Genomic DNA, 26,495 nt, shown 5'->3' on the forward strand with positions numbered 1-26,495 from the left:
GTTTATCAAGTAAGAGCCAGTCAGAAGGCAAAGGCCATCTTTGAAGACCCTCACCACCCTCTTCTTTCAGAAGTTAGACTTTTGCCAACATGGAGGAGGTTCACTTATGCTAGGAGGGCCAGATCTAGCTGATATCTTAGAACATTTGTGCCATCAGCTGTTGCGTTTTTAAACAAGCTGTAGGGTTGATGCCATTGCACTTCAGATTGTTGTGGACCTTTCGTCTCATATGCAGAAAAATGATGTGATCTCCAAGAGTTATGTATTTAAATTATATGTATGAACTTATGTTTGTTTATTATGTGTTCTGCCTGTGTGTATATGATGGGTGTGGGGACTTCTGTTGCAATCCAAATTGCCCCATGGGGACAATAAAGATTTTCCAAATCAAAATCCATTTCCAAAATTTGGGGTCCAAGTAATAAAATCCCTTAATGTTTCAGGAGACATTGGTATTACACAGAACAACAGTCTATGTGGAGCAAAAGAGGCAGAACACATCAACTGTAGTGCTATATGGGAGGGTCATCTGGTAACAACAGATATCTTAATATGAGTCAGCTATAATCCACTCTGTGATATCATCTCTCAACTCAATCGGCATCCTAACTCCTGAACTTCTTCCTCAAACTACAGACAAAGGCGATGCATTGCACATGGAGTCTTGGCCGTAAGTGACTTATTGCTGTTTTCTCACTACACCAGAAGCCCAAGAAAGTTGCCTGTTGACCATTTAATAGGTTATATTGTCATCAATGGGTTGCCACTGTTCTCATTAAAAAGAATCCTGAAGGCAATATGCTCAAGTTTGGAAAGGGGTGTAACATACTGCATGGTTATTTCCCTGTTACGATGTGCTGAGACTTTTACACCAGCTCTGGCCCACCATGTTCTAATAGCTGGCATCATTTTGGCATTTTCATCTTCCTACTGCTGGACAAAATTGTGCCCAGTCCGTGTACAGTTAGGATTAAGTATGTGCTTAGCAGATTTTGGACAGATGAAGGGTAGAAACGGGCCGCTTGAGTGAGTGGCCCATCAGTCCCAGTGTGACCTTGTGCAGTGGGAGCTTAGACGAGAAGCTGGAGCTCTCAGCTTATGTAAGTGGCGTCACTTTTTGACTTTGCTCCAGTGCTAACTGGACTGCCCTGGTTTGATCCCCACTGAAAAACAAGGGTGCCTCTTCCATGTCTGTGTGTTTGATGGAAAAAACTGAGCTTTAAAACACATATGGTAGTTTTATCTGCATGATTCTGTCTGAGCATGTGTTAGAGAAAAAAGATACAAGGAATAAGAGGTGTGTGTGTGTGTGCGTGTGCGTGTGTGTGTGCGTGTGTGTGTAAGAGCGTGTTTGTGTGCTTCATTAATAGCTTTTCCAGGGACATGTGTCTCAGAGCTGCCTGCAGACATCAAGAGAGGGGAAAAAGATGTTAAAGGAGGGAGGAGGAGAGGGACAGGCAGAAAGAAGGAGGTTGACAGTGGGTGGGGAGAGATCAGAATCCATTTATTTGTGGTTATAAAATCTGTTCCATACTCTGACATTTTTTATGTGTATGTCCCCGCTGAGTTCAGGGTTTAGAATGGCATTCATTTTCCAGGGTTCTAGCTAGATGTGTGTGTGTGTGGTTTGGTTTTTTAAAGGCTTTATATGCAGCTGATGCTGTCTGCAGTGTACGTTTAGCGTAGGTAAGTAGTTTTTTATAATAGCCAACATCAAACTTAGGTTCACTGAGGCCAAAAAAAGTGCACTGGGCTTTAAATAAGGCTGATCTATACTGCTAATTAAAGAGTGCACAGAATTTCCACTTCAGGGACATTGGCTATGGAAACCGTCAAAATGTATAGGCCTTCTTATAAGATAACCCTAGGTAATTGTCAGATCTTGTTAGTAATGGCTCCTTTGGTTTTAACAGCTTAATGTAATAAAGGGAGTTAAGAAAGAGAGATGGCAAAGCATGGCAAGCATGTATCTTTTTGATAGCTAGGCCACATCACAATTGTTGTGGCGCTGACATTAGATAATTGAATGTGCACATATGATGTACTGTACAGCACAAGGCTGCACAATATCAAAAAATTTGCATCATTATTCCAAGGGTATGTGTGGCGACAGCACTGTCATGCACATGCTGGCATTTTACAAGCAGGTGACACACATCCTCTACATGCACAGCAGCCAGTTCACTCTGTGCTCTAGAGAAGGGCTGCACTAATGAGATACCAGAGGCATATCACTGAAAACAAGGAACTGTCAAGTTTTCATTGTGCAGAAAGTTGTAACAAAAGGAGCAGCATGACATGTTTTTTAGGTCAAATGCTTGACATTGTGTGTCTTGTTATGTATAGTGTTGGGCAAGTACTGTCATTATAAGAATAATTTGTTACTTGGGAAAGAAACTTTGGCTATACTTCTTTATTTCTTCAATACTCTGATGAATGAACACATTTATTTGCTAATTAGTTTCTGAAAGCAGCAGACTCAACAGCTTCTGTGGAAAGCATGTCTTCAATAACATACCTTGCAATCAGTCTGTTTACAAATTGTGGAACTGGCGGTGATTTGAAATCAAGCCTTAGTTGTTTGGATGGTGTCACTCCTTCTTGGTCTGTCCAAGCTAGCGTTAGCTGCACTTGGGTTACTGGTGTTGGAAGCACCAGGCTCTCTGGCAGCTAGCTTAGTAGAAGAGTTTTGTTTGGTTAGCTTCTTTGAGAGATTATAAACACTGATCTTGGCAGTGGATAAAGTCTTCCTTCCTTTGCAAAAACGGATTTCCTCCCGTCAAAAAATGAGGAAAAAGAAAAGCAGAACGAGCGCTGTGCATTATGGGAAACAGTACGCGAGGGAGACTGGTCCGATGCATACTGAGATATTTTCCCATATCAGTAGACATCCGGGGAGTTTTGGCATACTGCAGATTTTGCTCTTGTTCACATACTACTTACTACATACTGAATTTTGGACAAATCAGTACGTACTGCTAGTATAGTAGGCGATTTCGGAAACAGCCTTAGAGTTCAATGCTGCGAGTGCAATTTTTAACTTTCACTTTCGTTTATGGAGCAGTTCGCATAGTGGCACTTTGCCAGCTGTAGGACCCTAGAATGAACGAAAACGGTGTGTTCCAAGTTTGCAGCTCAAAGAAAAGTGGACGGTGAAAATCAGCAAATGAAAGAATGGAGTGAAACTTTTGAAGATTCTCTGCTCCTTCACTTGCCATGCCATGAAATGCAGTGAATGAGGCAGGACTGGGCCCACAGTAAATTTTGAGTTGACTGTTGTTTTTGTTTAATGGGCAAAAGTTTACAAGTGTTTTACAAAATAAATGGAGGACAAAGTTATATTTGTCTTTTTTTTTTTTTTTTTTTTGCTGATCCGAAAAATGATCCGATCCATGACTCAAAACCGTGAGCCGATCCGAACCTTGAGTTTTTTGATCCGTTGCCCCCCTAATGTCAGATGATTTATATGTAGTTGTCGGCTGTTTGACGCTCGGTAATGAGTAAAGAAGGCTTTTAAATTTGTGCAATTTTAACACCATTAACTACTTTGATAAGTTACTGGCAGCTGTGGCTCAGTGGGTAGAGTCGGCCGTCCGATCCCAGCCCCTGCAGTCACATGCCGAAGTGTCCTTGGGAAAGACACTGAACCCCAAATTGCTCCTGCTGTTGTTCAGTTGTGGGTGAATGTGTATGAATGAGATTAGCTAATACTGGTGGTCCCTTACTATAGAAGCCTCTACCATCAGTGAGTGAATGGGTGAAAGAAGTGTAAAAGCACTTTGAGTGGTCAGAAAGACTAGAAAAGCACTATAAAGGTACATGTCCATTTACGAGCTACAATGCTAGTTACTTTAAAAAGTAGTGTAGCAGTTAGGGATGACCACAATTAATCAATTATTGATTAATTGATTGTTAAGAAATTACTCGAAACACATTTTTGTTATGAATGTTCCGTCACGTGGAACAAACATCATGTGGTCTGAAATTACACTCATCTATCAGGGAGGTGTTTTAAGTTTAAAGCATGTTTCAATGTGATTCAGCTGTTAAAGGTGTTGCACACAGCGGAGACGCTCATCTGGCGGCTGCGGCTGTGCGTCAGGTCTCCACGTGCGCTTTTTAAAAGAGGATCAATACAAAACTGCTGCCAACAACAACACGGACACAAAGGTTGACAGCTTTAAACAGGACATTTCCCACCTTTGGATACAAAGGCAACAGACAGGTGGGAAATTCTGGTACGCTATGTTTACAGACCAGCAACATCAGAGCCGTCTGGGCTTTTCACCAGCGGGACTGATAATGACCCGGTTGCGCTCCCGGCTGACACCTGATCAAATACACGTTTATTTTTCTCAATAAGAACGAGTAAACAGAAAACTGGACACAGTGAGTCTGAAGTACTTTTCTGTTAGTATTATGAGCCTTCACTTTATAAGATTATGTCCGCGGAGAATATTTTAATGAGCCTGATCGTTGATATTCTGCGTGTCAAACGTGTGCCCGTATTCAATCCCGTCAGTTATATGCATTTTGTTGCTGTAAAAAATAAAATTTAGGGGGAAAACAACCTATTTGGCATTGTTTTTGACGTAAGAATAATAATGTTTTTTTGTATCAATTAATCGATAATTGATCGTTAACATTTCCAAAAATCGATCACGGAAAATACTTAAAATGTACATCCCTAGTAGCAGTAATAGTTCACTAAGTAATGCATTACTCACAACACTTGCAATGTGACGTTTGCCAATCCATACATCACAATTGTAATAATCAAAGGATATTTTGTGCAGCCCTTATACAGTATGTATTTTCTGGGTAGGCTATAGCACATGCTGTTTTTAGAGACAGATTAGGCTCTACAGGCTATAGTGGAAACCTTTAACAACAAGGTCACAGAAAAGTGATTTACCATGTTGTAAAGCTATGCAAATTCACCTCTTTAAAATGCCATCAGGCTTGCTTGTAGATTTACAGTTAGTGGTGCTGGAAACAGACGCTCTCACCAGTAATAAAAAACCTAATTATAGCCAAGCAGCAGCTTTATCAAATAGCCTGTGCCGGATAGAAAACAAAGGCATATAATCATTTAAGACTGTAAAGAAATAACATAGGGTATTAGAGAAAAGCTTTATCAAACATGCACTTCTTATTCCTCACCAAGGCTGTATATTGCATACAGTTGTGCAGCATTCAAGCATTTCTTGTGGTGATGAACACATTTGTAACATCCAACGTACTGTCACTACAGAGGCAGGGCCTTCAATTAGGGTCCAGCAAAATACAAAGATAAAACTGGTAAATAGTGGCTTTTTTTAATATTTGTTTATTCCTGTCTTTGGTTTATCCATTCTAAATCTAACTTCCAATGCAAGCCAACATCTGAGTTAAAGGAAAATATGGCAGACTGACTGCAGAGAGGGTTTCCTTGCGACTACAGCAAGTTTCACTGTCTTGCAGTTTCATCGCCATTCACGGTTAAGAATAACATCTGCACCCCTATTATTTCAATTTGTTCAGCTTCTTTTTTTTCCTTTACACCAAAAATGGTTTTCCATCATCAAAGACAACAGTGCCTGTGGCAACAGCAACATTGGAGACCAAGCTACAGATAGAGAAACACAGGTGTTATTGTGCTAACAATATTCGGTATTTTAAGGCTGGTTTATGCTGGATGCAGCAGAATGGAAAAAGCTATTTAAATGACTAAATCTGTTGTGCGCTCCCTGGGCCACTGTGTAGACAAGCAGGCTGAGTCAGAGGACTTATTACGCACTGAATTCCACTGTTGACTGCGGCATTAGTGCTTACCTACTGCATACATTTGTGACAAGCACACTGTGCCACTGCGAATAAGTGTGATGCATAGTCTATGTGTGTGTATGTGTGTGTTATTTTGATCTGTGTGTCTGTTTAAGTGACCTAGAAATGCATCTGTTACTGAACAGTGTTTTATTTAATGTGAAAGCAGTGAAGCCAAGGGTTGCCATTAGGAGGGAATGTGTCGGGGGAGTGTACGTGGGAGAAGTCTGTGGTGCAGTCTTAATCATTATTTTCCATATTCCCCATAGAAAATGAGTTTATAGCAAGGCCAGCTATTCAGATTTTTTATGTGAAGAACAGGATAATAGGTTTTTGTAATTAGACAGGAGAATATGAATATATTTTATTCTTAAGAAACTCAGGTTGTTAATTGATTATGTCTTTCCAGCAAACACAGTTTTTAAAACACTTTTGAAACTCTGATATATCATCAAATGCATCTGCATGGTTTGAATTGATGTGATTCACCCCTGCAGTGAGCACTTTAAATTTCTCTTGGTGATTTTGTCCCTGTCATTTATCTAAAAGTACAAGGCATTCATTTAAATTCCCATGTCCGCCTCAAACACTGAATTTCTATTTTCTGTTTTAGCTCTGCCGTTCACAAACATGGACTCGGTAAATTATATTTTAATGACTTAATGGATTGAATAATAGAAAGCAGCTCATGTCTCCAGCGATATTTTCTAATGTGTTTAAAAATGCATGCAGCATAGACTGTTATTTCCAATTATCTCTCTTCCACTGACTGTTTGAGACAGACGCTCACACACAAATACACGCCCATATCCACACATGCTACAACAAAAAACACAACATATCTCTTAACATGGTAATGAAGATGTTGCTTTTATGGCATGGGTCATGTTGTGTGTTAATTACATTTAGGTTTATGGCTCTTATTCACTTACATAAGGTGTCTAATGGATTTGTGCAGCCTATTTTTGTGCTTGCGGCGGATACTGATATAAGCGCTTACATGCTAATGTCAACCACAGCTTGTCACATAAACCTCTAAGACATGCTGTTTTACTTGCTCATACTGTGGATGTTGAACACAGAAAATATATTACTTACATTGCTGATTCTAGTATGATTTTTGACAAACAATTTTTCTGGTAAATTACAGATGTAATCTGAGCCGGTTAACTTTACATGGTAAATGCTCTGGAAACTCCCCTTTCTTGGACAGGGTTTCACTACAGACCAAGTGACGGATGACAGAGTGGATGTTACAAGGCGAATATGTTGGTGTATGTATGCAGCTAATAAGTGCTTACTCTGATTTAGATATGGTACTATCACATTGTTTGTCTACAGGATGCACTCAAGTTCTAGTTAGCTATACTTTCAGCAGTGTCTGCAGCTCATGTAGCCTTTCATCACAGCTGAGCCGATGTTTGTGAAATAAAGTATTTTTCAATTAAGCTCCTGTCAGGAACTTTTGGTCTGTGTCAATTTTGGCGCCCCCTGTAGACAGAGTTGGGGGATTTTTCTATTTACCCATTTTTTTTCTTTGTTTCATGACAAACAAAATCTCAGTCCGTCTTTATTTTGAATGTCTCAAAATGCAAATCACCACACATTGTTGCAGCAAAAAAATAAAAAGGTTGGCTCAGCTGTGTACTGTTAATGGGCTCGTCCTACACCTACCCCGAGACAGGCTTAGAAATAAATTAGAAGAAATATTAATTCTTTATGCTAATGATCTGTTTTGCATTTGTGGGTCTTACAAAGACATGGGTGTCCATTTCAGTATGTTTATTAACCAGCTAAAAACTCCTGAAAGGAGCTTTAAGGTTCAAGAGACAAACCATCTGATAACCTGCACGTTATTAGATAGCTTACATACCTTTGAACTGCCCACTTGAGAAGGGGTCATGTTTTTGTAAAAAATGCTCATAATTGGTTGCCATATTGGTAATCTGTGAAACACACACACACACACACACACACACACAGACACACACACACACACACACACACACACACACACACACACACACAGACACACACACACACACACACACACACACACACACACACACACACACACACACACACACACACACACAATTGTACCAGCCATGTAAATCCCATATTGGGATTGGGAAATCCAATACCCCATTTTGGTTGTGGTCTAGTCTACATGTTGTGGATGAGATTTCATGACCACTTTCCAGATGGATTTCTACTGTTTGCAGACACTGCAGTTCTGTTATCTACATCAGTATGCATCTACCTGCAATAGGATGCTCAACCAACCAATGTGAAACAAATAGGACAAGGACTGACATTACAAGCTCTGACACCACAGCCTTTTTTTGCCACGATTGCGGTGTATCATGTGGGTGGGATTTCAGTTGCCTGTGAGCCTCAGTGAAGGAGAAAGTGAAACAGACGATGTAGTTGTAGATTAGCCTTGATAAAGAGTGAGCTGAGGTGTGGGTAAAGATACAGTGGCTATCAATATATGTAATCCAACAAACTTGTATGGTCATGAGCTTTGATAGTGACAAAGGAATGGGGTTAATAAGTTTTCTTGTTGGTAACATAGAGAAAAGTCTCAGGATTGGATTTTGTATCAGGCCAAAGCAGAGCAGTTATACTAGATTTTCATACTTGACATGTTCTACTTCCATTAATTCCAGGGTTTTTTCTTCTAGCTGTGTTGAAGGCACATTTGGGCACAAGTCGACCCTGGCACTCAGGGAAATTATTTGGTTGAAGGACAGAACTGTACTTGTAACATTTGTAATCCTCAAGTGAAGCTGGGGGATGTGATTGGAGGATATCTTGGCCATGTTTCTTGGTCAACTGCCACATGAATACTGCAGCAATATTATATGGATGGGCGGTTAGATTGATTGAATGATAGCTGACTGTTTGTCCCTCGGCTGAATTCTGAGCACGTCATGTATCACACAAACACCTTCAAGAGAGATGACACTTTGATTTATAGGCAGCAACAATCTCTTCCCCTGTAGTCATTGGCACTTACAGACTAACCCATATCCACTCTAACACCAAAGGTAAGATAGCACCTATGTCAAATTTTTCTTTTTTCTCTTTGCTGAAAGCAATTCTCACATGTCAGCTATGAGATTTCTAGCTGAGAACTATAGCACCATTATGTCAAATCTAGGTCTCGAAGCTATAGGAAAAGGGATCAAAACCTCTCTTAAGAACACGCATTTCAAAATCTGGAAATTACTAACATGAGCTTATCAATACTACTGGAAAGTCTTATTGATACATTTTTTTAGATGAGTCACATCATTTAAATCAAATTTCTAGTGCACAAACATACATGTATTAACTAAACAAAGAACACCGCTGGTGGTCAGTTCCTTGTGAGAATAGCTGAATATGTGAAGAAGTCGAAAGTTTGGCCACATTTGACCAAAGAAAAAGATGGAGGAGAAAGCGTTATTCAATTTATGTTGCAACTTCTTAGGGAACACACAACCTCCATTAGCAAAGTACGTCAAATTAAACCAAAATGATGTACCTTCAACTGGACTTACTCTGAGTGATGTCATTCATTGGTTTTCTAAAGAGGTCTTTTGAAGCTTAATGATGGCAGTTGCATTATGCTGGCTCAACCTGACTCTCTGACAATCTATTATCAGGCTAAGCAGTAGAGCTGAGGTGGGCATTTGGCCTCCTGGCACAAAGCTGCAATGCACCCAACTGTCAGTCAAATCAGTCATGCCTCTAATCATGCAAATCTATGCATAACTCAGAGTTTTAATATGATAAAAACGGATGTGTTAAAAAAAAAGAAAGATTCCCCGTACATTGTGCACGAAATAAACAATCTATATGGACCATAACTGATTTTTGTACCCAGCTGTAAACCTGTTTGAATCTTGTAAAAATGGGCATTTTAACATGGGTGTTTATATGGCTCCCTTGGCTTTTGGAGCCAGCCTCAAGTGGACATTATAGTAACTGCAGTTTTTTGCACTTCCGCCCTAGGTTCATATTTCAACACCAGAGTTGAAATTTAGAGGATAGTTAGAAAACTATGGGAGGTGTCATCAGGTTACCTTATGATGTGTTCAAGGTCAGGTTACTATAATGACTGTTAAGCAAGGGTACATAAAAAGTTGCCATGATGCATTCAAGTGAAACATCAAGAAAATGTAGGTTGTATCAAGAAGCTTTCTAGGAAAAATTTGTTGTCACGTCATCTTTCCACCAAATAAAGACTTGGATTGTTAATGACTCTCCATAATGGTATCAATATCAGTTAAAACTAACAGCCCTCATCCCTACTGATAGTAAATTAGAAAAACCCTGCCACAGGTGACAACAAGCCTTGTGTTGAATTGTTTTCCAAAGAGCTTAATCTAACTCATCTCACTCATCATTCTGAGCACAAGCTGACCCTTTCTTGGCAGTCTGCGAGGCTTTGTGTCACCTTCAGGCATAGCTGGGAAGCAGAGGACCCAGGTGCAGGGATATTTTGCGTGTGCATGCTAACCACCTCCCAGAACAGTTCCCATCCAACTTAACATGGGAAGCAGACGGAATAGTCCTTTGAATGAGGCCCCTGCAGGACCATGTGAACACAGCCATGATATCTCAATCACTGGCAGATGCCACAGGGAGAAATAAGGTGCAAATCACACCATGATTGTGATTGTGGGACTGGATTTGTAAACTGCAAGGCTGAGTAACTTCCTCCTGTGGAAGGTGTTGGTGTTAAACATCTTAACTTACAGAGACTGTACAATTGTAGCTGTCCTGTACTTGTGTGTTCTGCTCTGTACCCTTGTATTTCCATTTAATAGACCACAGAAACACCCGAGTTCTACACTATCTCGTCTCCCTTTGCTCTCTTGTTCATGCACTTTCATCGGTATCTCCGTCTCCATCACACTCTCTCTTGGATCAGCTTGAAAACACTGCCCTCCTACCACCTCCCATCACACACTTTTTAGTATTACTCCTTTTTGGCGCTGTGTTGAGGGAGATGCTATGCATAAACACATAGACGACACAAAGTTTGCAAAGTTATTAGTTTCTTTCTTTCCACTGTGCTATACTGCATTGCATTTTGTGTCAGGTGTAATATTTAAGGTGCTTGTGCTCTGTGTGCGGAAGTGTGCTGGAGGAGATCAAAGAGCGGGGTGTTTGTGTGTGTGTGTGTGTATGTGTGCTCATCTATGCGTACAGAGGAGGCAACAGCTTGACTTGAAAGAACTGAAAGATTTTCCGGATCACTAAGATGACAGACACTGTAGAACTGTCACGAATACTGCCCCACCAAAACTCCTACACTCCTACACACACACATTTCAAACATGTCATTGACACACATTCCTGGAGACTTACTCTAACAGCTACTCACCTTACTCTTTCCCCAACCTGGCTCAACCTTCATCTACTTGACACTGACAGGTGTTCTTCCTCATATCCTTGCAAATACACACCTGGGAGATCACAGATTTGATCTTCCTGTCAGTGCCTGAACCTGTTTGACCAGCAGGGGTCCTTCTGCACTTCCTCCCTCCTCCATCTTTTACTCTACTCCTCTTTTTGTGACACTCTCCTCTCAAACTTTTCATGTCATCCTCTTTTTTTTTCTTCCTTTCCTCACATCATAAACCTTTAAAGATCAGTGATCTTGCAACCTATCTTCATAATTTTTTCTGCTCTAACCCTCTTCCCAATACTTTTTTTGCCATCCCTTTTATCTTTTCCATCCAAATCTGTTATTTTTTTTTATCCATGCTGGTTATTATGCTACTAAATCATCCGATTTATTACTCTGTAAGTTGATAGCATGGTTGAAATAAGTTGCACGAAGGACTTCAAAATATAGGGTGATCCTCAAAAACTGCTCCTTGTCACATTTTAATAGCACTGCATAAATAAACATGTAACTTTGAGATTGAGAGTCACTGCAGCAAATGCAATGTGGATGCATTCTTCTGAGGGGGTATAACTGATGTTCCTGCCTGCATGCAGGGAGAAATATTGTCAGAACTCAGAGACAGACGGAGTCATGTGCAAGAAAAAAGAGAGACAGAAGCAGGGATAGGGAACATAGATGGGACAAACGGATAAAAGAAGCACTCTGGGGACGAAGCTCCCTGTGATGGACGGGAAAGTCAGCATGCTCGGCTGTGGAATGGAAATCAGACCAACAAAAGAGAGGATCCCTTTTTAGAGTGCGATGTGGGAGAAACTCAGAGCAAGACTGGAAACACAGGTAGAAAAATCATGGAAATAAATATGCATGAGCCTGTTTGAGAAACTGCATATTTCAGATTAAAGTCACTGTGAATATCTTATATCGCTGTAGCACCATGTTACACATTAGGCCAAGTCTAAACAACAAAACAAGAGGACTTCAAATATGCACCATGTGTTCTTCAAAAGACTCACGGTCAACCTTGCAGGGATGAGGTATTATCATTCATGTTGTAGGTAGTAAACGTTGGTGACTTCTACAAGCAAAATCTTAGCTTTAACTAGCTAACCAACCAAACTCCTTGTCAGTGCTAACCTTGTAGGATGTAATGCAGAAAAGAAGAGACAAAATACAAATAAGCTCCTGTTGCATGTTCAAGTACAAGGTATCATTATTCGTGTTGTTTTCAACTTTGGTGACTTTACAAGTCTTAGCTTTGAACTAGCTAACCAACCAAGCTAGTTTTGATAGTGCTAACCTCGTTGGAAGTAACGCAGAACAAAAGAGACTAAATGAAAATAACCTGCTGTATCACGATTAACTACATTATTTAACCTTCTGCTATATGAGAGTGTGAACTGCTTGATAAAATAGGCAGACTAGCATAAAACTAGTGAAACAGGAGTTCATGGTAAACATACATAGCTTGAGCCGTTTCTGCTGGCTAGCATGCTAGTTGTTAGCCTGCTAGCTAGGCTGGAAAACCTACTTCTCCTGCCAAGATGACGCAAAAGAGGGGAGGATAAAATTAGCTGAGTCACAACGGAAAAAGTGGTTATTTGAGCTGATATTTGAAGTACTTTTAAATATGTCAACCCTCTTTAGCTTTAAAAATGACAACCTAAAAAGGAGTCATGATTATTTTAGCTAGTATATCTTTAATTTAGGCTTTAGCTGACTCAGGCTCCTTTTTTCTTTAGTAATTATTTTTTATTCAAAGTATAGTTTCAATCCCAGCTTGGCATAGGCTTTGGAGCACAATATTATAACTGTGTGTTGTGTTAACCACTCCTGTGTGAAAGGAGTACATCCCCCCATCCCTGCACACCAGTCTCCAGTTGCTTACATGACTTGTTTGTTGTCACAGAGCTCTGTATTGCCCTTACACAGTGCTCCTGATCTCTGCGCAGCCTTAACAGTGCACACCATAAATCCCTAAACAGTCACACTGCAAAAAGCATTAAACAGGAGCTCACAGACAAATGGGTAAACAGACATTGGCTCTTAGTGCTCATCCTGAGCACCTAATAATGATAACACTGATTAGTAGGTAATAAAATAAATATAGCACAAAGGCCATTACTGGATTTATGTCCCCAAGGATCACAGAAGAGGAAGAGATTGGAGACCACTTCCTGTTTAATGCAAACTATACATGGATTCATGAAGGGACCAGCACAGCAATCTAACTGACTGAGAAGCAAATAAACAGAGAAAGTATGGGGTAGCAAGAGAGGCTGTTTCCAGAGGGCATGTGATGAGTTTTGTGCAGTTATAGCAGTAATCGATATCCAGTGGAAACTGATCAGCAAGACTAAGAGATGAAGAATATAAATGAGGGACAAAAGGTGGGAGGAGGGGAGTGATGTTGCAGCCCCTGTTAAAGAGCAAATCCGTCTTCCATCTTTGTCATTTTCTCTAACCCGTTTAATTCACCACTAGTGCACTTCATTTCACCCTCTTTCTCCTTCCTCATTCTTCCATTTTGTTGGATTCTTCCTCCAGCCTGTGATTTTTTTCTCCCTCCCTTCATTCAGTGACTTGTGTGGTACCGTTCTTCTTACTAACAGTGAGGTGCTATACTGCATTGGTGGGTAAATGGGTGCCCTCAAGCAGTGAGTCTTTGCACAGAGTGGTTGGAAATGGTAGGAACTAAAGCTCTGTGCGCGTTTGTCCTGAGGCTGCTCACACGCTGCTCTAACTACTGCCACTTTAACCGAGGCATAGAGATGGTGCAGTGTGACACAGGCTAACACATATTCAGAACTGTGCGCTAATATTTAATGCATCATAAACCCGTGCATTAATATTATATTTAAAAATAGCAAGATATGTCTTTGCAATATGGAATTGCCAGCTTTTTAAAACTTTTGCACTAATGTTTCCTATATAAAATCATAGTCACATCCCTAATGCGTGCTTTTACACAGCTTGTGTCCAAGTGTATATGCAATGGAAGCCATTAAGTCCCAGGTCCACCTCTGTCAACTCTCTTCCATTAGTACCGCACTGGCAAAGCAGTCTCCTGTTTTTTCATATAGTGTAAAAAGAAGAAAAAAAAACGAAGCGCATACCTTCATGTTTAAAAGGCTGTATCATTTTAATGAGCCATCAAACGCACACTGTCTGTATAAGAAAGCAGGGCTGTGAATACAGTTTTGGAAGAGCTGTTAAAAACACTCACTTGGAAACTTTAATCTCTCACTCTGACGCTCATCGTAACTTGAGCATTAACCCTAAAGTGACCCTTTGGAAAATGCTGTGTGGGAAACATTTACAAGTGACCTCCTCTTTGGACTGAAGCACTGGGGCCATTAGATGCTAAAATATTAATCACACTCAAGTTGAACCAAGGCTGGTTGGATCAAATACACTGCGTGGAGCTGGGGGTGGCTAAATTAATTCCCACTCTTTTATGTGGACCAATGGGGATTTATACGAGAAATGCCTGTTTCTCACAGAAACACACAACATCCAAATATAAAGCTGTGTCTTTTCCTCAGACAAGGAGGTGCTCGTGTTGCTGATTAGGGTGTGTGAGTTCAAGTGTAAGGAATGTGGGATAGGTGAGAGTTATGAACTCAGTGTGAGTGTATGCGTAAGTGAGACAGCCTCTGACGGTCGTGCAAAGTTATTCCGAGGTATGCAAATTAATGGATGACTTAGGCTTTTTGTGCTGCTCCCAGATGAAACAACTGTCTGAACATTAGAAGAGAAAAGAGAAACTCAGATGATTATTTGAAGCTTTTCACAGTCATGTCATCTCCCTCTCATCCCTTTGTTACTTTGGCTTGGTGGAAACCAATATTGCTACAGTGTTTCTAATAACCTATTACACTCCCATTCATTGAAATGTCTCAGCTTTACCTCAGAGTGCAGTGCTAATAGGCAGCTGTTTACACATTGAACTCTTAATCAAACAAAAGACACCTTGGGTTTAACAACAAGGGACTCTTATTTAACTGCAGGTTGAAAGAAAACAAAGGACTACTAAGGCGATCAAAGTTTAACCAAGGTTAAGTGACAGCTAAGTCACAGAATTTGTGACAAATTGCATCACTATTGTTTATTTCGAATAAACAACAATTATTTAGAATAACATATTGGAGAGCCCAGTGAATAAATGTGTAGGGCAATGATTTTTAAAGTTATTGTTCAATAAAATGTATGCATTAATGCACTACAGTAACTTATGGGGTCACTTTTGTGAGTTTTATTGTACTTCTGCATTAAATCAGACAACCAATGTGACATTTCATAAGGGAGTACCCCCGTTTAAGCTAATGTACAACATTAATACATATGGATCTAAATGCCAGTCTTGTCAATAAAAAAGGAGATAACATTGATTCATCTGCATACAATTGACTACAAACTTTTGACTACAAGTCTTTTAGAAGTCAAGGAGAGCAGGATTAAGAGAAATTACTTCCAGCAGAGGATGGGGTGACCACATTACCACATCTAATAGTGTGTTCCCATCACATTATTGTTAGCTAATAAAGACGTAGTGAATATCCAGATGATTCATAGAGGAGACAAGCAGATAATACGCACATCTGTTTGTCCTGTTATTCCACGTACAGTCCCCTATATGGTATAATACATGAAGTATGTCTCCACATGCTTAAATTGATACGATCTGGAGATGCAAGTGGCTCTCTGTAGTCTGTAATAATTCATCATTTGGTCTAATGTTTGCACTGTAATCAGAGACTCCAGTCTGAAGTTTAGTCCTTAATTTTAGCTGATAAATTGTAGAACTATAGAGAAATCATCACGCTTACTACAAAGTTTTATTTCCCTGTTACTTTAGTTCATTATTATCCTTTACATTGCACCTCATGCAGCTCTACCTAACTGTGTCTGGATCTCTTTTCTTCTTCTTTTTCGTGGCTGACAACAGTGAAGTGATAACAAGACAGAGGGAGAGACAGTGTTCCAATCATAGACTGTAAAAAATATGGACGTAGTATCCGTGACGTCACCCATCTGTTTCTGAACGCTGTTTTGAAGCCAATCGGCAGCAGCAGCCATATTGCTGCTGTCGAGCCAGTGTGACGTAAAGAGGCGGGCTTTGAGCCTCCTAGCCAACAGCTGCAGTGTTCCCACAGGCAGCTGTGCCTCTCATTGGAAGACTAATAATCTCAATATCTTCAAAATTGCCGAATTAGATAAAAATTCACCCCCCCTCACAGTGAGAGGACATCGAGAATGAGCTATTCAGACTACACTCATCTTTTGTACCAGGCTGTAAACATGTTTATTAATGCTGCAAAGATCGTCTTTTTCCCATTCATGTGTATGTGACTTCCGGTACTTCCGGAGCCAGCCTCAAGCGGATCCTCGATGAACTGCAGCTTTTAACACTTCCGCATTGACTCATATTTTTAGACCAGAGGTTGCTGCTTGGTTCCAATACTTTGTTTTATAGGTCCTTGTGTTAATCATTCCCCTATGTACCTTTCTTCCAGGTTTGCACAGGTCACATGGTATAAAGGTCACATGGTATAAATGTCATCACCCCTCCCACTTGCCTGTGGTTAGTTTTCCAATTTACGGTTGGAAATTTTAGTCAGAGGCCGGACAACTTTGAGGTAGAGCTGGGGTGAATATTCAGCTGTGTGCGTTCACACATGCAGCCTAACATTAACAATTCCTTGATGTGTTGGGGAGTTTTGAGCGTTGTGAATTGAGCTTGAGAGAGAAAGTTTGATGTTCTTCAGTGAAAGTAGCTAGATGAAAAACTCTTGAGTCAGTTTAAAACTATTTAAAATTTCATTTACTTCATCTTCTCCAGTCTTTTCTTGCCTGTGGTTATTAGTATCAGTCAGCAAATCAGTGCACTCACCTTTGTTTTTGCTGTCTCTGCATTGCAACACTGGCTACAGTGAATCAGTTGAGCTGGGGGGCAGTGAAAATATTGCTTGCAGCAAACACTTGTAACCGCAGATTCTTTGATGAGAAACCTTGTCAGAAAGTGTTTACTTTCCTTGCTCTTTCAGCATGTGTCCTCAGTGCTCAGATAGCTTTGCTTGCATATTTTCACTCCGCTCGCAGTAGGCACAGTGGCAGGAAAAGGAGCTTAGAGCCAGATGGTATATTGGTAAGAAAATTGCATTCGAAGTCAAGAGGAATAACTTACTGGGAGAGTAGTGGAGGGTGGTCAAGACTTGAGATTAAAACAATCTTATTGTAACAAGAGATGAGGTGTTTGTCAATAACTCATTTTCTTTTCAGCTGTTGAACACCGGAGTCAGGTTACTTGATGTTCCTCTGACTGAGGAGATGGGATGGCCTGAGCACAGGAGACGAAGAAGAGTAAAGGGGAGAGGAGGAGGAACTAGAGAAAACAAGAATGAAAAAAGGAAGCGAAAGACTTGTTTGTATTCACACATTGTTTTTGTGTGACTCACGATAAACTAGACTTTAACTTGCTCATGTAACCCCAGGGGACAATGGCACCCTTATTTTCCCCCTGTTTGTAACATTAGAATAACTTAGTGAATAATGCTTGTGAGGTGCAATTCCTGGAGGAGAAAGCATACAGCATTAATGCTAGCTGAGCAGTTTTACAGTAGGTGTAAAACAGGAATCAGACAAGTACCATGAAAAACGAGGAGGCTTGTTTCTCTGCTGCAGAACAGTAACACAGAGTATATCTGACCTGTTACCATAAACAGAAACTTCAACAAGCTCCGTTTTTAGACTCGTTTCACCTGAAATCCATTCATAGAATACTCAAAATATGAGAGCTCTGCATATAAGCATATTATTGGTGTTACATGCATAGTGGGCTGCATAAATCACAAGGTCAGAGTGTGTATGTGTGGGGGTTATATACTGAATATATCATGCAAAGCACATCTATTATTTAAGTAGTGTAGTGGTGGTGTGTGTTTTCTAATCTGAGAGCAATAAGAAGCTACTTTAGCAAGGCTGTTTCATCTCACACATGCAGCTGTGCTCACTCTCTAGGAAAACACACAGACGCAGCCATGGAGGCTCAGCAGGAGTGCTGACAGCTCGACTGTCCGACTAATGATTTTTCTCCCACTTCCCACCCATCCTTCCCCACACTGCTGTCTCTCTCTGTCTCTCTCTCTTCCCCCCTCTCTCTCTGAGCCAGGTGTGGTCTAAACTGGCGATGTTTCACAGAGAAATTCAGCTGTTTGCCATGCTCAGGTTAAAGCTGATCCTGTTAAGCTGTTTACATGCACCTTTACACTAAATCCAGACAACTGAGTATGGCAGTGACTAAACCCTCAAGCAGCTGTGAATGTTGCCGTACCTCAGTTGACCCACATAGAGTCTGCTAGGAGGAAATGATGCCAAAAACTATCATAAAAAGAAGGAAAGAAACATCAAGGAAACTGCTATAAAGTTTGAAATCCCTGCTTTATATAATACAGCATATCATATGTGTTACCAATATTTGAATGTTAAGTTGTACTTATTTTTACAAAATGGGAGAGAGACTATTTATCATTTTCTGAAAGATAAAATTGACTTTAAGGTTGTCCGATCTTATTCTGTTGAATTACCATGTTAATAGTATGTTTATGATGAACCTGCCAGCAACAGAAGTGCTATTTATACAAAATTGTGTCACATAATAAAGGATTATGCAATAAGCCAACAGAAATGATCCCAAGAACTGTCCTCAGCCTTTGACATTAGCTCACCTGAGTTTCTTCTGAGTATTTAAGCTAAATCCCTAAATATGTGCCAGGCAGGTTTTGATGCACAAATACAAGCTTTGCCCTATAATGGAATCTCACATGATAATTTAACAGAAAAAAAACAACAAAAACACAAGAAATATAAGTTATTTCCAAAAAATATTCTTAAAACCAAGAACATCTCACAAGTCTTATGTCGAAGGACCTAACTCTGTTTTTAAGGATCATTTTGAAAAAGCACTTGACTTACCAGTTAGCTAGAGCTTTTAGGTAGCATATCCAAAAGCAACATTTGCTAAATTTTCAATGCTAACAGGACCTTGAGACTGAAGAGGAGGATGATGAGGCAGCCAAGCTCGGGGACTGCATGTGAAAAAAGTGCTCAGCTTGCTTGGAGGCCAAGAATATGAACAAGACAAGACTAGCTTCAGTTGCTAAAAACAACAACAGTAGTTGTAGTTTGAGTAGTTGGTGGGAACCAGTTATAGCCGCTACCAAACTTGTGGAAATAAAAACTCAGCCATCTCAAGAGCAAAGTCACTAAGGCCAAAAGAGGATAACATTATTGATATCTCTTTCCAGTAATGCTATTCCCCAAAGCTGTCTTTCTGAGTGGAAGCATTGATTTTGGAATTGGCTGGTCTGAGGTCAGTTGATTAGACTAAGGATTAGATCTACTATCAGTTTATATGATTAGTGTATTGATGGTGCAGGGATTCTGTTAATTTAATTACCTCTGACAACAGTTTCAAGAAAGCTCAGTGTCTACTTACAATCTTTTATTTTTAAGTTTTCAGTGTGGATCAAGATTTATAGTGTGGTGATATTTGGTCATCACACATATATGACCAGAGTAAGTAAGTAAGTAAGTAAGTAATAATAATAATAATAATAATAATAATAATAATTTACACACACATTTCAAAAGACTTCAAGGTCACCTAACAATTAAAAGCAAAAAACTAACATAAAATAATAATTATTGGTCAATACAATTACCAAGACAAGTGAACAGCAGATACAATCCTTGTGTAGAGGATTCATGTGACCAGAGGGATAACAAGCAAACTCAATATTTCAGATTTAATATGCGTGTTTTGAGATGAGGTCAATGCTACGGATGTCTGGTGGGAGGGAGTTCTAGAGGCAGAGGCAGCTGAAGGCTCTAGACCCCCTGGTGGTCATGTGGGCAGGTGGTGCAATTAGGTGACTGGAAGAAGAAGACCTGGGGTATGGGTGGTTGTGTTGATGTGCAAGAGTTCAGAGAGGTATAAAGGAGCAAGGTTATGGATTGCCTTAAAGGTAAGGAGCAGAATCTCAAAATTAATGTGGTATTTGAACTGTAGCCAGTGAAGCTGCTGAAAAAGGGGAGTAATGTAATTAATGGAGGGGGTTCTGGTGATGATGTGAGTGGAAGAGTTTTGAACAAGCTGAAGTTTGTGGATGGACTTGAAAGGGAGACCGAAGAGAAGGGAGTTACAGTAATCAATGCAGGACCTAACCAAGGTGTGAAAGAGAATGACGGTATCTTGGGTGTGGGGAACAGGCATGGAAATATGTGGACCAAGTGACATTACTGATGTGAGCTTGGAATGAAAGTGTGCTGTCCCAGAGTATTAAAGTGGAGGGGGGAAAAACAGAGGAGTTGCCAATCGTTAGGAAAAACTGTCAAGTTTTGACAAGGCGGATTCGGTGCCGATGAGGAGGACCTTGGTTTATCCCCGTTAAGTTTGAGAAAGTTGCAGGAGAGCTAGGGTTTGATTTCAAGTAACAGATGAACAGATGTCAAACAGCATTAGCAATGACACAACTTTTAATAATTGGCACACATCCAAAACACTGCAGTTTGCTGATCTGAACATTTGTATTGAAGATTCTTCCAACTTTGGTATATGCCTATAACATTTTGCCTTAATGTTTCTATTAGTAAAAACAATCCACTGGGCCCGTTCTGATTTAAAAAAGGGCTATTTTATATTTATTCAAGTTATTACAGGAGGATTAAAATGTCTACCCTGGAACAAATTGGTGGCTTCCATTCCAACAAGTTGCTTTGTTTAAGTCTTGCCAGTACCGCACCATGAATCCTCTGAGGTGTTGAACTTTACAAGAATAAGAACAAGGAAGTGTTTGTACAGTAAACCTCTGAGTATTCAAATGCACTAAGTTTAGTTTCCTTTTTTGCTGTTAGGCACTTCAGGCACCAACTTTTAATAACTCTTACTATAATTCATACTATGGGTTGAAATAATAAATGTGAGTCCCTGTGTGGTTGCCTTTTTTAAAACAAATTCAGATTGGTTGGAGGGGTGCAGAGGATCACTTCATTAGGACAGCTTGCTGCACCACAGGCCAACTGGCATCTAGTCAACACACACACAGACACACACATACACACACACAATATGAAACACACAGACCTTCTTTCTCCCTCTCTCTCTGTTTTCTGGCTCTCTTGTGCATACTTTTAAGGCTGCCAACTCTTTGTTGCCACTGGTTGCGGGATTAAATTGTCACAATGTACCAATGATAGAGTGGTGTGGGGAAGAAAATGAGGGTTTAAAAAACGATGCACAGAGAGAATTGATGAACAGGAAGTTGTAGCAGTTATAAGAAATAGACAATTGGGTTATGAGAAAGAAGCTGCATGGGAAGTTGGCAACAAAATGAGAAAAGGGGGACATAGAGAAATGAAGACGTGGCATTGTAGGTTGGTATGTGTGTGTGTGTGTGTGTGTGTGTGTGTGTGTGTGTGTGTGTGTGTGTGTGTGTGTGTGTGTGTTCCCCCTCAGGGAGGCTAGAGAAGAGTGCCTCATGTGGAGCAAACCTGTCGCTCTTTTCTTTTCTTCTTCTATCTCCCTCTATTCTTCACCCTACTACAGACTCCCTTTGGTTGTTGTAGTCTGTCGGAGCAACAGCGTCTTCTTTCTGTGTCAGTCTTCATTACAATTTTGCAGCTTTTGTTTTCCTTTCCACTTGAAAAACCCATCAGGGAATTCTGCGTTGTGGTTACACTGAGCTGCATTGGCCGTGGCACCACTTAGCCCTGAAGTGAAAAGGTGATTTTTGGTGCTATAGTAAGCCTGTTACCCCGTACTGAAGCTTAACAGACTAGTTAAATCTCCATGCACCAACCACTCCACTCTGCACCACTCATACTTGAACTGTTCCTGCTGAAAGTGGTCACTCGACTGTCTGTGGCTGACTGCTCGACGGGTTGACTCAGTGCATACTCTGATTTTCCAACTGTTAATAGACTAAAACAGTAGTAGATGAGAGGTAGAATGGGCCCTTAGCACAGAATTGCAGCTCTCTGTTATGTTGAATTTGTAATTATAGTTATGAAAAGTGCTAAAGTGTGCTTTTGTTGGATAATTTGTCATTAGTGTGGTAAAGGAATGCAGGGCTCAGTTGGATTAAAAGGCAGTGTTTAAACTTTGCAATAATACAGTGGGATAAAAGGGTGTAAGTGGTGGGTGGAGGATGATTGATGAAGACACATTTCACATTAACTCTGGTCATCTGTGTTCATCTGTGTAATTTTTCCAAAAAGAGGGCATTTTCTTGTCAATCTTTGGCCAAATGGGACCAAAATTAGCATATAACTTAAGTGCAAACCAAACAAAACAAGGCACATCATCAAACTTGGACAGACCTCAGTCTTATTTGGTGTCATTTAAGTTAATTAAGGTGTATGAACTAATGGTGCTTCCCAAGAAAACTCAAAACACAATCCACAAAAAAAAATTGGAAATCTCAAAATGGCCTTGACTGAAATGCAAAATCTTCGAACGTGTTCTAAGCACAAATATTTGTCCCCAACCATTGTGAAATATCTGATTCCGATTGGTCACACCCCATAGAGACACTGATTAATTATCATCAGCACAGGCAATACCTGATGTGAAAACCTGATCACACGCCATGTCAAATCAATCCACGGGAAAGGACACCAGCATATTTCAGCTAGCTATTATCTGTTATGCGTAAACGTATGTCGAATGCAAAAGCTCCAAGACAAAGAGGTGACTGAGGACACAAATGTCAACATAGATATTAATGCAAAGGTCTGGTTAACCTTGTCTTAAGTTACCTTCAACATAAATGTTCAGTTTGCTGTTATTTTTAATACTTAAGCAGGATAAGGTTTGAACTTGACCATGAATTTAAATGTTGAATTAAATGTTAATTTGTTTCTCAAGGGGGCTGATTACAATTCATTGTCATAGAAGCGTTACTGACCTTGGAAATGAAGGTGGCTTTTATTTAAGCAGTATGAATGAAAAATGTTGTATCTTTAGTTATTTGTTCAATATTTGGTGACAGCTTATTCTGTCTTTAGTTGGTTGCCAAGTAATTTGCAGGATAATGGGATAATGCTTTGTGTTGAGGTGTTGGTTACCCAGTTGGGTTTCTAATCTGTATTACCCCCCACTCACCATACATTGTCCCCTACTTAATGTTAAAAATGATGATTCAGACTTGCCAGTAGCAGGAATACCAAGAAATGTCATATTAATTTATTATTCTCCCAACAGCTAAAAAGTTACGCCTTTATAAAGGCTTTATTTCAAGAAATGAAACTACCGGCTTCCTTCAAGCAGGAAGAAAGCGTGAAAAGATAAAAACACATGATTTCAACAAGAATGAAATAAGAGCTTGTGCCTTAAGGGTGACAGCTGTAACTCACGGATATGTATGCTGGCAGCTTAAACATGCGTGTAATCACAGGTGTTTCTTGTGGGAATGAAGTCAAACCTTGAGAGAGTCCCTGTTGGAGTCGGTGATTTTTCATACAAGTTTATGTCTCTGTCAAGCTTGTTATCACCCTATTTTTTTAAGACTCAGGAGAAGAATAAAATACATTAACAAACACAGATGCAAAAGATGACAAAGGGATAGAGAAGAAAAAGAGCCAACAGAGAGGTGGAGACACAAACCAAGACATAGAGTGAAACATGATTAGTTTAGTGTGCTACTTTAAGGTAGAAATCTGAGGAGGTATGTATAAATAAGTTATGGCTCATGTTACTGTGTGGCTGTGCGGTATTCTGCTGGATTCTCTGCACATCAAAGACATTATGGCCAAGTGAATTACAGCCACTATAACTTGACCCAAGGTCAGCCACTTTGCAATATGCCTGGTACTGTGTGGATTGAAATAAATAAATAAAATTAACACAAAATGGCCTTATCAGATGCATTGTCCTTGTGGCTGTCCATGGACTGCTTATCTGTAAACCTAGAGGTAACGGTTATGTTACTGTAGCAGTGGTACTGAGAAATATGGTACATCAGTTAAAATACATACATCCAAATGTCATGGAAAATAAACCATCATATTAGTCAAAGTGGGTTAAGATGATTCAATTAAAAACTGCCTACTTGCAATGCTACACATTGCAGCATATGCAAGAATGACAGCCAACCATTCATGGAGTACATGATGCAACCGTTTATAGGTCTGGATTTATGACCCTGCAATGTCAAAAATAAAAATGTGTAGGCGCCCTCTCATACAGTACTGGCTCCAAATACCCACACATTTTGTTAGGGCAATCAGTCTTTTTCACTCACAATACCAAACAACATTTGTGGTCTTAATCCAGACGTAGAACATCCAGTTTGAGGTCATCTTGCCTAACAGAACACCAAACATAGGGAGGTACAAGAGCATAAAGATTTATGATATGATAATAGGCTCAGACTGTCTTATGTTCAGGAGGCAAGTTTCATACTTTAAGCTTTGTCTCATTATTTAGTTCTCACTTCCTCTCAGTACAGGGGGATTTTAGCCTGTGCATAAGAGTCAGTCTGGAGAGATTTAAAGTAATGCAAACTTCTCTTCCTGGACTCTCCACTAAGCCTTCAGGGCCTGCAAACAGAGCACAGTGGGTGGCAGTCTGACACAGACTAGGAAGAGCTCTATTACAGTCACTTCAGAGTCTTTCATCTAACTTATGGAAAATTTAGAAAGTAAAATTAGGGGGGAAACTGAAATGCTGTGAAAAATGGATGATATACTTTGGTATGCATGAGCCAGGGCAAACCCAAGAAAACTTTCAGGAAATTAAACCAACCCCACAAACTCTAAGTGACTCATTAATTTGTTAACTTTTTTTTTATTTCAAAAGAAGTGTAGTCCTAAATTAACCATATTTTTTTAAACAAGGGTTGTAAGTATAACTTAGGGGGAAATTCGTGCAACTTTGGGTCAGCAGAGGCATTTGGATCTTCACTTATCATTATAATTGGTCTCTATCCATCTCTGTCAACTCCAGCCCTGATTTCAGGATTAGTGACATGGCTCTGACTCTAGCACTGATAACTCAGACTTTGACTTGAGCATGAACTGCATTTGGAATTAGAAGATGAAGGACTCAAATTTATGTAACGATAAAGACTATTTTTATGGATAAGGCCGTAATAAATTGTTGAGTTTGGAACAAGGGCTGGCACTTGTGTTTATGCGCCAGTTCAGTGACAGTTCCTGCCAAGATACCCAACGAGGTGCCATAAATTGTGTGTTTTGTTTTAAAAATGTACAGCAAATGCAAGGTACGAGCAGTGCAACATAAGTGATATCCAGAATAAACATCAAGGAGAGAACACATCAGTCACCTTGCGTTTTGCGGTCGCCTATAATTCATTGTTGATGGGCAAACCTCAGGAATGGTCCCCAGGAATGGACTGATGAAACATATTAACTTGGAAAGAGCCTTCGTTGTCAACAGACACAATAGACACATCATCTTGCACCACCATGTTTCTATAGTAGCACGAAACAGAGAAGCTAGTAGCATACACAATTTTGTATTAAGAGTGGACACGCAAAATGCACATATGATGAAGAAGAGATTGGTTGTTGTGTGCAAAATATTTTATGTACTATTTGACATATATTGATGGCAAAACTTTACAAATGGCGGACCACACTTATCATGCATCAGAGGAGCTTCTTGTCCTCAAAGGCCACCATCCCTTTGGCAAAAGGGGTGAGCAAGGAAAACTTTCAGTCTAGAATGTGACTGCTAGATATCATTAAATATTGCCATTTCTACACACTGTACTTTTAAAAGGATCTGAAAGCTCTTTAATAAATGAGCCCAACATGCTGTGAAGTATGTGCATGTATGGGACGGCTCATCATCATGTTCTTCATTCATTAGTCATACAGTCAGTGTGCTTTTTTGCTTTGGTAGATGACATTACATATTACACTAATTTGACTATGGCCAGAGGCTTAAGAGATTGCCTGTGCTGAATGCGATATCAGTTGGTATTAAATGAAATTGTTGTCTCAGAAGTGAGTGGTGAATAGAAATCTAATCAAACACACCAAGTGGCCTCTGTCCCGAGGCCTTAATGTCTCCAAATCCAACATCACGCTGCAAATACTGGAGATTTTTAAGCAAATGTGACACTTTCTGAGAAACTCCACCCTGCACAAGTAGCAGCTTCAGAGGTGTCTCACAAGGGCTTATGTTTGACTGCCAACACCCACAATTATGCAGATAAATCCCCATTATGGGAGCTTATCACAGCCTTGAATGTGAGCCTTC

At 40.0% G+C, this 26,495-nt stretch overlaps 1 protein-coding gene across 1 annotated transcript in view; it reads left to right on the forward strand.

The window, feature by feature from the left end:
* Positions 1-11,947: 11,947 nt before the first annotated feature.
* The window catches only part of zgc:172282 (leucine-rich repeat and fibronectin type III domain-containing protein 1-like protein), a 156,583-nt gene continuing 142,035 nt past the window's right edge, over positions 11,948-26,495 (forward strand). The window contains exon 1 of the mRNA XM_034701917.1: positions 11,948-12,049. The gene's annotated coding sequence lies outside the window, so the exon portion shown is untranslated. The remainder of the gene's footprint in view (positions 12,050-26,495) is intronic.

The sequence above is a fragment of the Notolabrus celidotus genome, chromosome 14 (assembly GCF_009762535.1).
Source record: "Notolabrus celidotus isolate fNotCel1 chromosome 14, fNotCel1.pri, whole genome shotgun sequence".
NCBI lineage: Eukaryota > Metazoa > Chordata > Actinopteri > Labriformes > Labridae > Notolabrus > Notolabrus celidotus.